Below are 13,257 nucleotides of genomic sequence, written 5' to 3'. Positions count from 1 at the left end.
GTATCTGTCATTCCTTGCGACATGATGCGTCATACTATAAATATGACGCATCATTGGTGTCGCAAGGAGAGCGCACTGAGAAGTGGCACATCGCTGCTTTCACGCAGGGATGAGCCACTTCTCGTAAATGAGGCCCTTAATCTCACTGCGCCTACCAAAAAAAATGAATGTTTCCTTGTTTAATGTAACTGGTGCTCATGTAAAGTGCTCCAGTACCTTCGGGTCCAGTTCGCGCTTTCGAAAATTGTACGAAAAAAGAAAATATTGTGGCCACCACCACGATCTTTAACATCATGAGAAAACTAACCTATGAACCTTGACCCTGGAAATGCTACATATTTGACCGGGCTCCAGAAGGCCTCTTACATGCCAAATGAAACAAATATGCTGTATGTATTATGTACCATAATATTGGGCAGGAGACACCATCACCTCACTAGGACTGAGGCGGATCTGGCGTGGCACCTGATTAGTATTATTAAACGCAACACAAAAAGATGATGGGCAGAATGTTGAACATTGTCAAGCATTCACCCTCAGTCTCATATCTGGGTTTAATCCATCGTTATTTTGCTCACCACACCATTCCAGTTTGGACCCAGCCATACGCAAATCACCCTTCACCCTATTCCCCATGCGAATAGTCCAGCCCAAACTGGTCGGCCAGGTCCTCCCTGGGATGGAAAACAAGCATCCTGGAACTGGTTTCGGGGCATCACCCCTCATCAGTCAGGCTAGATTAAAATCAGTGGGGTAGCAAGCATGGGACCCACGTCTGGGCATACCCTTCATACTTCAGGTGAAAATGCAACACAAAAAGATGATGGATAGATGGAATGTTAAACATTGTCAAACATTCACCCCCAGTCACATATCTGGGTTTAATATATCATTATTTTGCTCACCACACCATTACAGTTTGGACCCAGCCATTGGCAAATCATCACTGACCGAGTTCCCCAAAGGAACAGTCCCGCCAGAACTGCCAAGCCAGGTCCTCCCTGTGACGGCATGAGATTCTGAAAAGTTTCAGCGCTCCGTCCATCATCTCCTTGTGTTTGCTTTGTTTGCCCTAAGTTGGCAGGGTATGCCCAGATGTGGGTCCCTTGCTCACTTTGCCACTGGAATCAAGCTAGCCTGGCTGATGAAGTGACTCCTGATCGGAAGACAGCGAAGACATGTGGTAAGACGGCTGCTCTGAGATACTGTGACCCTGCTTAAAAAAGGTGGGCACCTTCATGATCTGTTCCTGCATCATACGGACTGAACCATATATTAAAGACCTTTATCCCTTTTTGATTATTACTATCACGCAGCAGTAGAGGAATTGCACTAATGACGTTTTTATATAACAGTGGAACTGAATGACCACACAGCACTTTTAAATTCTGAAAAGGAGAAATTAGAAACTTCCACCATACACAAACAGTGGTGGTTTATGTTTTAAATTGATCTGAAGAGAGACTAAAGTATGTATGTCTGGAAGAAGGTGGCATTTTATCACTTTGTACCACCTAAATGCGTCAACGGCAATTCTCTTTATGGTTACTTCCAGGAACTACCTCATGTCGATCAAAGATTATATTATAGAAGACTGGTGGTGTTTATAAATTAATTCCTGTGTGAAAGTACCAATTTTGATGTTTTACCTTTTCACATTTGTTTTGTCTCTCTTGGTAGTTTTTATTCATTTATAATATTTGCATTGGAATTGTATTTACTATTTGTGTATTTTGTTATAAATTATATTTGTGTTTCCCCCCCCAATTTTTTTTTTTATTCTATTCATTTGTTATATACAGCTGATTCCTATGAGCCTTTGCCCCAACAGGTTTTTTAATCTTCCCTTTCCCTCTATTTCAAGTATGCATGCATCAATGTGTTTGAATTACAAGGTTGGTTGGATGTTTGATTGAAGACTTGTGCTTATCCAAGAGAAACCCCTTTTACATTTTACCTTGGTACCCTGTCTCTTGGTCAGTGGGGTTGCTCCCTTTTTCTACATACATGATGAAGGATGTTACCCAGAAACCGGTCCCGGTATGCTTCTTTCCGGTTCAGGGAAGACCTGGCTTGGCAGTTCGGGCAGGACTGTTCCCAGGAGGCACAGGGTCAAGACTGATTTGCATATGGCTGGGTCTGAACTGAGTTGGCAAAGTGAGCTAAAGAACGATGATGGATTCAACCCAGATCTGTGACTGAGGGGTGAGTGTTTGAAAAGTTTCAGCGGTCCATCCATCATCTCCTTGTTTTTGCTGTATTATTAAACTACTGGTGAGGAACATCCACATTATAAAACTGTACCAATACCCCGAACCACCTTAGGGTGAGCTAAAAAATATTTAATTACACAGCTACTGTCAAATCCCTAATGTACATAACATTTACCATCCAACCTGCACCAACACTGACCTCTCTCAACAGTTAATGGTGTAAACCTACATCAAAACCCACAAGAGAAAAACTGTGAATGGAAATTACCTTACAGATTTACCACCACCTGAAGATTTCTTTTGTAGAGGATGTTCTGGGTGGCACAGAGTTGGCATTTGCTGCCACCCTCAATGCTTCCAATCATGTGTACTTTATCCATACTAATATAATAAAGAGAGAGCCCAAATCTTTGAGGCGGGTAATCTCAGGAACCACAGCACCAATCACAATACCCAATACAGTGTTGAAAAGGGCAGTTGCAGCAGAAGGACATAGGCTATGCAGACGCCCACCATATACATTTAAAAGGTAAAAGAATCGTGCCAGCAGAGTAGTCCCTTGTGGGCGTGTCTGCGTTGTGCTGTGGCCGTGTACTGGTTACGTGACAAATGCTGGGGGCATGTGGTACGTTCTGCCCTTCATGCCATGTCTCATATTGTGTGCTAATCCCACCCTGCTCCCTTTAAATACCCCTGCACCCCATAATCATAACCCACCCTTACTCCTTAAAATACCCCAACACCCTTAAACACTAACCCATCTTAACCCTATAAATATAACCTGTACCCCAAAACCCAAACCTATCCCTAAACCCTAAAAATACCCCTGTACCCCAAAACCCAAACCTAGCCCTGAACCCAATAAATACCCCTGTACCTCAAAACCCAAACTTACCCCTGAACCCTAAAAATACCCCTGTACCCCAAACCCCAAACCTAGCCTTGGACCCTTAAATACCACTGTACCCCAAAACCCAAACCTACCCCTGAACCCTAAAATACCTCTGTACCCCAAACCCCAAACCTAGCCCTGAAAACCTAAAATACCCCTGTACCCCAAAACCCAAACCTACCCCTGAACCCTAAAAATACCCCTGTACCCCAAAACCCAAACATAGCCCTGAACCCTAAAAATAACCCAGTACCCCAAAACCCAAACCTACCCCTGAACCCTAAAATACTCCTGTACCCCAAAACACAAACCTAGCCCTGAACCCTAAAAATACCCTTGTACCCCAAAGCCCAAACCTAGCCCTGAACCCTTAAAATACCCCTGTACCCCAAAACCCAAACCTACCCCTGAACCCTAAAAATACCCCTATACCCCAAAACCCAACCCTAGCCCTGAACCCTAAAAATACCCCTGTACCCCAAAATCCATACCTAACCCCAAACCCTAAAACTACCCCTGTACCCCATAACCCCAAACTATATCTGAACCCTTAAAATACCCAAACACCCCACAACATATACCTCAGTACCCCAAAACATATACCCCTATATCCATACTTACCTTATCCAAATATAAAAAAAAACATGCTTTTACCATTCATGCATTTACAACGAATTTCGTTGTAAATGTATGTGTGGTAAAAGCATATAAAATGTAATGCCGTGCGTTATAATGGCATTGCGGAGTCATGGTACTTTTGTAATGAAAGTATGCGGAGTGATGGTATGCGGAAAGAAAGTTGTGGAATAATGGGTGTTTACCCTCCCCTGGTAAGTACATTGGTGGCACGGCGGCCCACATCTCCAGCAACATACTCATATTTTTTCACCACCCATTTGAAAAATGCACAGGTCTCTCTCATTGATGGCCAGCACCGACATACACTTTTAGACACACCTCCCGCCACAAGTTCTAGAATTGCGAACTTTAGAGCTGGGGAGCTACGGTCGAATCTGGGCATCAGCTCAACATCCTGTGATTCCAGGCAAATCGCTTTGTCTCCCCGTGCTTACCACAAATGAATGTGTTCTTCTGTAATGTAAATTGTGCTCATGCCATGTTGTCGAGTTTGCGCTATATAATATTGCAAGGAAAAATAAAGTAGGGAAACTAGAGTTCACACACTACTGAAGGCGCACTCTTAAGTGCATCAGCAGTGCACACTGTAAATCGGAGCATTTCACAGGCCTGTCACAGATAAGAAATGCTATCAAAACGAAATCCTACAAAACAATATACTACTGGCCGGCAGCAATTCATACCTGGACAACGTCGGGACGGGCTGCTAGTGCTTACTAAAGGTATTGTTGCTCCGTACCCATGTATGATTATTCTCCCACACATCAACATACTCAGTGCAGTCTAGTGCTCACGCTGGTAGGTGGCTCACTTTTGGGTTTCAGAATCTTCTGATTTAGTCCCAATGCCAAGATGCCTTCGGGGGAATGTGTGCTCATCCCATGTCACTGTCACCAGGGATGGACTATCACCCCCCTGCACGCTTGACCCTATGTGCAGTTATAGCACGCTACGATGAAATGATTATGCACCAGAACATAGCAAAAAAGAGCAGAAAGAAAGTCCAAGAGATACTATTATCTGCCCAGAATCCTACCGAAGAACAAAAGAACAAGAAGGGAACTTAGTATGAGGACGAGGCAGTGCCCACCCCACATGCAGATCTTTTGACTGGGTGTGAGTGTTTGATTGATTCAGATGCTCCGTCCATCACCACCCCCTTTTGTACCGCTTTTGGCCTCCATAAGTGTGGCAGGGTATGCTCAGACGCGAGTCCCTTGCTCACTTTGCCACTGGATTCAAGCAAGCCAGGCTGAAGACGGCTGTAATGCCAGAAACCGGTCCTCGGAAACTTGATTCCGGTCCAGGGAAGACATGGCTTGGCAGTTCGGGCTGGACTGTTCCCATGAGGCACAGGGTCAGACTGATTTGCATATAGCCATGTCTGAACAGGGGTTGCAGAGTGTGCTAAAAAACGGTGATGGATTAAACCCAGATCTTTTGACTGGGTGTGAGTGTTTGATTGATTCAGATGCTCTGTCCATCACCACCCCCTTTTGTACCGCTTTTGGCCGCCATAAGTGTGGCAGGGTATGCTCAGACGTGAGTCCCTTGCTCACTTTGCCACTGGATTCAAGCAAGCCGGGCTGAAGACAGCTGGAATGCCAGAAACCAGTCCTCGGAAGCTTGTTTCCGGTCCAGGGAAGACATGGCTTGGCAGTTCAGGCTCGACTGTTCCCATGAGGCACAGGGTTAGACTGATTTGCATATAGCCATGTCTGAACTGGGGTGGCAGAGTGGGATAAAGAACGGTGATGGATTAAACCCAGATCTTTTGACTGGGTGTGAGTGTTTGATTGATTCAGATGCTCCGTCCATCAATACCCCCTTTTGTACACGCTGGTAGGTGGCTCACTTTTGGGTTTCAGAATCTTCTGATTTAGTCCCAATGCCAAGATGCCTTCGGGGGAATGTGTGCTCATCCCATGTCACTGGCACCAGGGATGGACTATCACCCCCCTGCGCGCTTGACCCTATGTGCAGTTATAGCACTCTACGATGAAATGATTATGCACCAGAACATAGCAAAAAAAGAGCAGAAAGAAAGTCCAAGAGATACTATTATCTGCCCAGAATCCTACCTAAGAAAAAAAGAACAAGAAGTGAACTTAGTATGAGGAAGAAGCAGTGCCCACCCCACATGCAGTGTGCCAATTTGTGGCACTCATATCTGTGTGAGAGAGGATACACACTGCTCCGCAGCACCCATGGAAAGATGCCTCACAAGGTTCACAGGTCACCCAGCTGCTAACATCACCATATCAACTAATTTCATGATTCGTCATCCTATCTCCATCACAATATTGGGTCCTGAACCCAAATCAAAACTTTCGGATGTTTGGAGTACTAATGAAGGCAGTGGAGTCGCAGAGGACCAATAATGGCTGGTATACACCTTCTGCTCCAACATTCTAATTGTTTTCTTTTTTCTCTGTTTAATTTAATAACATTTATGGTGAGTGGCTGGAACCTACTAATCGCATCATAGCTATTCTGACTTGGGCTTTACTGTTCATTAAAGACCCTCTAAATTTTTCTAGGTTACAACTCAGGTTCAGAGTCTTTAACAACTGCTACTGCCATTGCTACTGGATTTTAATTTCATTGTATATGTACACCACCACAATTAAATCCTCACAAGAGCCTAGATGGGTGCCATAGTCTCATAAACTCATACAAAGGGATCCAAGACCCAGGACCGGACTGGCCGTAGCAGGCACCGGGCAATCCCCCGGTGGGTCGCACGGGTGGGGGCCAGTTTTGGGCCCCTGGGGCCATTTTTGTTACAGGGTCGTTTATCGGCCCTGTAACAAAATCGGCCGAAAAACGGCCCTGGCAAAGAGCTCGGCGGGACCTTGGGGAGGAGGTCGGCCGAGTACTTTGCCAGGGCCAGTTGTGGTTCCCAGTCCGGCCCTGCCAAGACCTGTCTCACTCCTGAAGGGAAAAAGCGGGTCCACCTTGATACAGCGGAGATCGTGTCTTTTGTCACAAAGATGTGCAAATGTAAACTTCATACCGTAGTCATCTGGAAAGAAATAACCAGAACTCTTTCTTTCCCTTGTGGGTCTCGCATTGATGTCTTTGTTTCTTGCAAACAGAGGAAAAACTACCCGCCCACAAAGGATTGGACAAGGTCCCATAGGGGGAACCTAAATGAGGCCCACTGCCACTCAAGCAAGAGAAATGCCAAGAAGATCAGTCACTTCAAGGAATACAAAAGTATAAATGTTATTACATTTTTAGCATATGTCTTAAAACCCAGAGGTGGTGGCGACAAAACTTTCTAAACAATTGCGCATAGGCAGGATAGTGGGTCCATTCAATAACATCCCTGTTCATAATTTTGTGGGCCAATTGCGGGCCAATTGAATTTCGCACTAAGAGTTATACCCATGGCACGCCCCTTCTCCCGCTCAATTGCGCAGGCCATGACTGGCCTGCGAGAAAAACACCATTGTACTAGATTGCCAGCCGAGGTCCGCCAGGACATGAGTATTTGGATTGCATTCCTGGAGGGCTTCAATGGCAGAGTGTTGTGGTGCAGCCCCCCCACAACATCTGCAGAGTTAGGACTATGGACCGATGCTGCGGGCAATGTGGGGTTTGGTGCCATACTTAGAAACAAGTGGGTGGCACAACAGTGGCCGGTGTGGTGGGAGGAGAGTGGCTTGACAGCTAACATAGGTTTCTTGGAGCTATTTTCAACCTGGGTTGCATTAACAGTTTGGCCTGATCAGTCTTGTAATTAATCTGTGATATTTTGGTCACACAACATGACGGTTGTCGATTTTATCAATCAACAGGCGGCACGGTGTAAGTGGATACTCCACCTACTGAAGGAAATTGTGCTGGTTTGCATGAAACTCAATGTACAGTTTAGGGCCAAACATGTTCCTGGGGTGTTAAATAATGCAGCTGACGCACTCTCTCGTTTTAAGATGCAGGTATTCAGGGAACATATACCATCAGCAGAGGCGAGGCCTACACACTTCGCAGCAACACTCTGACAAATTGGTGCCCTCGGCTACAGAACCTCATGGCAGCTAGCTTAGCACCCAGGACCAGAGCAGCTAACGAAGGGGCGTTTTTGTCTTATTGTTCTTTTTTGGGACAGGGCAGAAAAATGGGATCAGGAGGGGAAGTTCACTCAGTACCTAGAGGCCTACATATGAGGGGCGCTCAGCGGCGACAGCTAGCAGACACAGGGCGGCCGTCTCTTTCTTTGCACAACTTAAGGGGGCCAGAGATCCCACGGCTAGTTTCATCGAGCGAAAGGCTCTAAAGGGGTGGAGGCGCCTCCAAGGAACCGCCACAGATTCTAGACAACCGATAGGTTTGGAATGGCTGGCATCAGTATTTAATGCTTTGTCTGATGCCTGCAGTTCAGCGGGGGAGGTACTCTTGTTCAGAGCTGCCTTTACTTTGGCCTTTTATGGGGCATTCCGGGTAAGTGAACTGGTGGCTAGCAGCAAGTTGGACAGGCTAGGGGGTCTTCGGCTGGAACACACAAAGATATTGGGCGACACGCTGTTTATTACCATACGGAAATCAAAAACGGATCAGAAGGCCTGGGGCGAGGGGTTGGTTCTCCATCAGACACAGGATAATCCTTGCTGTCCAGTGTTCCATGTAGAAGCCTTTCTCAGACAGAGAACAGGTGAAAGAGAGGGACCATTGCCAATGCATGCAGACGGTGCCCCACTGACCAGGTTCCAATTCCAGTGAGTATTGGCAATGACAATGGACAGGGCAGATTTTAATTCAAAGGATTTCAGGACGCATTCTTTCAGGATAGGGGCGGCCACTGAAGCGACTGCTAGAGGGTTGCATGCGAACAGTGTAAAAAGGATTGGGAGATGGTCTTCCAACCGTTACAAGCGTTATGTGCGGATGCACATGTTGTGAGGCGACAAGTATGTACCCTGACGCCTGTCTGTTTTTCTGATTATATTTCAGTTTCTCGAGCCTGTCACGCAGGGCTAGTACTGCTGCCGGACCAACAACAGCAAGTATCTTCAGCACGTCAGAAACAAGAACGGAGGAAGGACACTCAAGTGGTATGGGTGGTTGGTCACTCATTTGTGAAGCACGCTAAACCTGTTTTCTTTTCAGGAAGCTATAGGCAAAGGGCAGAACAGAGGGGTTTCACAGTTTCCTTTCATGGTAGGGGGGGTTTAATGCCTCAGTCAGTTTAGCGGGTTCTTTACAGAATTGCTCAGTAGACACACCCCGCGGCCCACAGTGGTTATCTTACATCTGGGTGGCAACGATCTGGTGAATTTGAGCAGGAGGGTCCAGGTGGAAGAGCTAATTACAGAAGTGAACTGGCTAGCTAGAACATGCCAAGGTTGTACCATAGTGTGGTCTCAGATGATTCCTAGGCTCAAATGGAGGGGGGGGACTCTGTCAGGGCGTTGAATCACTCGGTCAACAACAAGATGGAGAAACTATTTTGTTCACCTCAACTACAGAATATACCACATGGGTGTATCTGGGGGGAACAACTTTTCTTGCAAGATGGGGTCCATCTGACTGGTCCAGGCAACAAACTTTTTCTGGAGAACATTTTAGCATGGCTAGGTTCTAAATAGGCATGACCTTTCTGAGTGGGGTTAGGGGGGGGCAGATAGTCGGTCAACTATGCTGGCTAGTGGCGGTAAGGTCATGATCGGTGAGCAGTCAATTTAAGGTCCTTAGGGGGCGTCACCATTCTTGAATGGGGTCGCCCAGGGGGAGTGGCCTTAGGCCCAAAAGTTAGGATATGCAGAATAAATTCATAAGTAGGATGTTAGATTCGGTTAGGAAACAGGCTGTATTAGACATCTGTTAAGGTTAGCCCTTTGATACCTGTCTACATGGATTGTAATCTAATGTTGAATTTGTCTGCAAAATTGCTTGTGTAAATATTGTTTATTTCAAAATGTTATATTTGTTTTCATGTTTTAATAAATACTGCCAGCGGGTTGTGAGACCCCCCGCCTTCCAAAGAAATTCTGTGTATGTCTAATTGCTTTAATTATTTAAGGTGGCGGTGCACAACAAGGGAAGGAGGGGAGGTAGTCATTAGTCCCTGACCATAAGCAAAGGCACGTATATGGCGGGGCGGTGACCCGCTCCTTACCCTGCTCCCTCGGGGTGGGGCGTGCCTCTCTGCCGCGTCTTGATGACAGGGAGGGCACGCCCCACCACCGATTGGTGCTGGCTCCCGCGTTGACCCGGAAGCAAATTAACTGCTTCCGGGACAAAGGGGGAGAGCCGGGGGGGGAGAGGGGGGCAGTCGTATCTGGTCAGCCCCCATAGGGGTTAAAAGGCCGGGAGAGCGCGGGAGGCGCCTTCTTGTCCCCGCGCTGTCCAGGCTTGCTCCGTGCCATCCGAAAGGCATAATAACCTTCCCCACCCGCCAGCCCCTGAAGCAGAATCTTGGTTTTGTTTGCTATTGGTTTTGCTAATATAGTGCATTTTCATTGTAATTAGGTTATGGTGTGATGTTTTTCCTTAGGACCTTTTTTCCCATTTACAGGTTGAAGTATTAAGTTATGCTCAATTCTGCACAGTAACGTTTTGCGTAGTCTGTTGTTCTTTTTTCATTAGGCCTTTTTTCCCTTTTACAGGTAACTTAATTGTCGTATTTATTGACAGTCTTCAGTCAGGCGGTAAGGTCATGATCGGTGAGCAGTCAATTTAAGGTCTTTAGGGGACGTCACCATTCTTGAGTGTGGTCGCCCAGGGGGAGGGGCCAGTGGTCTCTCCTAGAACTTCCGGGGCGGTACATCTGCCTGGTTGGATGGGTGCGGAGGTAAGGGGAGTCATGCTTTCTTTGAGCTGGTTAGCCGCCCCGCATGTGCACGATGGCGTCATTAAATGGCGCAGAGTGCAAGGGCCCTCCTTATTGGTTAATGAAGTTCATGGAGCGTACGGGGGTAACCGGGAGGGGGGGAAGTAGCTGATTAATAAGGACTTGACACTGGTCAGCGACTATGCCGTAGGCCCAAAAGTTAGGATATGCAGAATAAATTCATAAGTAGGATGTTATATTCGGTTAGGAAACAGGCTGTATTAGACATCTGTTAAGGTTAGCCCTTTGATACCTGTCTACATGGATTGTAATCTAATGTTGAATTTATCTGCAAAATTGCTTGTGTAAATATTGTTTATTTCAAAATGTTATATTTGTTTTCATGTTTTAATAAATACCACTTCCAAAGAAATTCCTCGTATGTGTAATTGCTTTAATTATTTAAGGTGGCGGTGCACAACAAGGGAAGGGGGGGTGCTCATTAGTCCCTGACCATATGGACAGTTCTCAGTAACACGGCCGCAGGCAGCTCCAGATCATGACCGGGCTTTTAAAAGCACAGTGAACTTAATTATTACACTTAGGAGAATTAAGAACAGCAACTTGCTTCTATGGGGCAAGAGGCGGGCACCGTTCCCCCTCGCGGACTTTTGTCATAACCAATGCCACCCACATTCTGGCTCACACACTGACTGGTGACCGGTGAGAGCAACCACTCCTGCAGCCGCCGCGGTCCGTGCTTCATACTTCGTGACCCTCAGCCTGCTGGCCACCTTTGCCGAGTGGGTCGCGTCAATGACCTTCCTTAGCATAATCAATTAATAAATACCGCTGCTGTGCAAGTGGCTCTTCCATGTTGCCAGCAGGAGGTACTTTCACAAGGAGTCTGCCCTGGAAAGTTCGGGATAATTATCACGCTTCAAAAGAGTTCACACTTCTGCTTCAAGCCCTTGTGGGAGGCCCCTGTTCTTCAGGAGAGGCGTGCTGCGCCACAGCACCCACCACACCGTTCGATTGTAGGGGCTGAGCATAATTATCTATTTTATTTCTTTGGACTGTCTTTGTCTGTTGTCTTTAGCCATGCTGGACCTTCAATACCTTGCCCCTAGCAGACAGTCTGCAGTCTGCCAGCACCTTAATCCACGTGGGACCCGAGTAGCCATCTCCAATTGGGCCCCACAAGGACTCACGACACAACCCAATGTTCAATACAGTTAGGGGGCCCCCTTGTCAGCCTCCGGCCGCCACACCTGGCCCTGTCTCGGAGGCCCTGTCAATTCCCAGCCCTCCCACATCTCAGGGCCCATGGTCCGGACTCGGTGCTTGCCAGGCTTACTGTGGATCCGGAGCATAAAATATTTGCCCCAGTTGAGGCCTAGTGACCTGTACATGGGTCATCTTCAATTAGTTTAGCCACCGTGCTTCATCCATTCTATGTGGGAACTAGATCGGGCGGGCACTCTCTCGCCTCTGGGAGCCGCTTCGCTCTCCTGAAACTCCTTTCGACAGCCCCACCCACCCGTGCTCACAATCCCTGGGCATCAGGGATCTCCAGCGTCAGCCCGGAGCTCTGGTTTCACTGCGACCCGCGGTGCCTCCATCGGGCTCCACTTCCGCCCGTAACTTAAGAAGGCTCAGTCCAACATCCTGGTGGTTCGTGTGTTTATTTCTGTGAGACATTCATGTTCAGTTTTAAAATATCTGCGCTGTGGTGCAAGCAGTAGTGCCATTTGCCGCAGTTCCACTCATCTGCCTATGCAGCCACGACCCTCGCTTGTGCCAAAGGTGGCAGCAGAACGTAGCGCACGTACTGACTGGCCCCTGACGTCAGGCTGTGACAGTGGCGCGCTGGTGGGCGGTAATGCACTTGGGTTTTTAAAAAGATACATTGTAGCAGCCTCACTGCTGTGCTACTGGCAACGCGTGCCCGGGCTGGCAAGTGACGTCTGCGGGAGCAGGCACGCACGCAAGCTAGCAGCCTTTGAAGGAAAATACATTTTGGATGCATTTTTATTCACTAAAATGTATGAGCCTCAATTCACATAGAGCCCCCGTAGTCGTGGCAGAACCTTTACGTGACAGTTTTCACTGTGGTGATTTTGGCATGAGTGGGTAGACTCCGCCACCACCGCGGAGGCCCTTTGTGAATCTGATCCCATATGTTTAAAAGTGTCATGTTCACAGAGCGAAACATGGGATACCTGGTGTCCTGCCATCATGTCTGTATAAGTAATTATGACCACAAAACACTTACAGTTATACAATAAAAAAAACATATCACAGAGTATCTAATGAGTCACAGCCAGTGAAAGAGAGGACGTGGTTGTGGTCGCATTTCGAAATAGAGTACATTAAATCACATACCCGGATAGGTTCCTAAACCATACAATTCAGTATAAATACAAAGGATCACACTTCATGTACATTTTCTTCTGTTGCTAAAACACATAGAAACAAACTGTTGTAGTGTCAGCGTATAGATGTTTAGAACCTTCACTTTGTTACTCAAAAGTCTTTCGGAAGTGTCTCGAGGCTCACAAAGTGTTCAAATGTTTTGTGCCTCGAGATGCAGCTATTGTTTATTATTTAGTGTTTATTGTGGGTTTTATATAGCGCTAGGAATCGACTCCCGGAGGAGTATCTCCGCGCTTCGACCGCTGGGGAACCCGTCCTACCTCACCCTGAGAGATGGTCCCTAATGGGTATCTCTAAGGTGC

The sequence above is a fragment of the Lissotriton vulgaris genome, chromosome 3_1 (assembly GCF_964263255.1).
Source record: "Lissotriton vulgaris chromosome 3_1, aLisVul1.2, whole genome shotgun sequence".
Lineage (NCBI taxonomy): Eukaryota > Metazoa > Chordata > Amphibia > Caudata > Salamandridae > Lissotriton > Lissotriton vulgaris.
Note: the sequence above shows the minus strand (reverse complement) of the source record.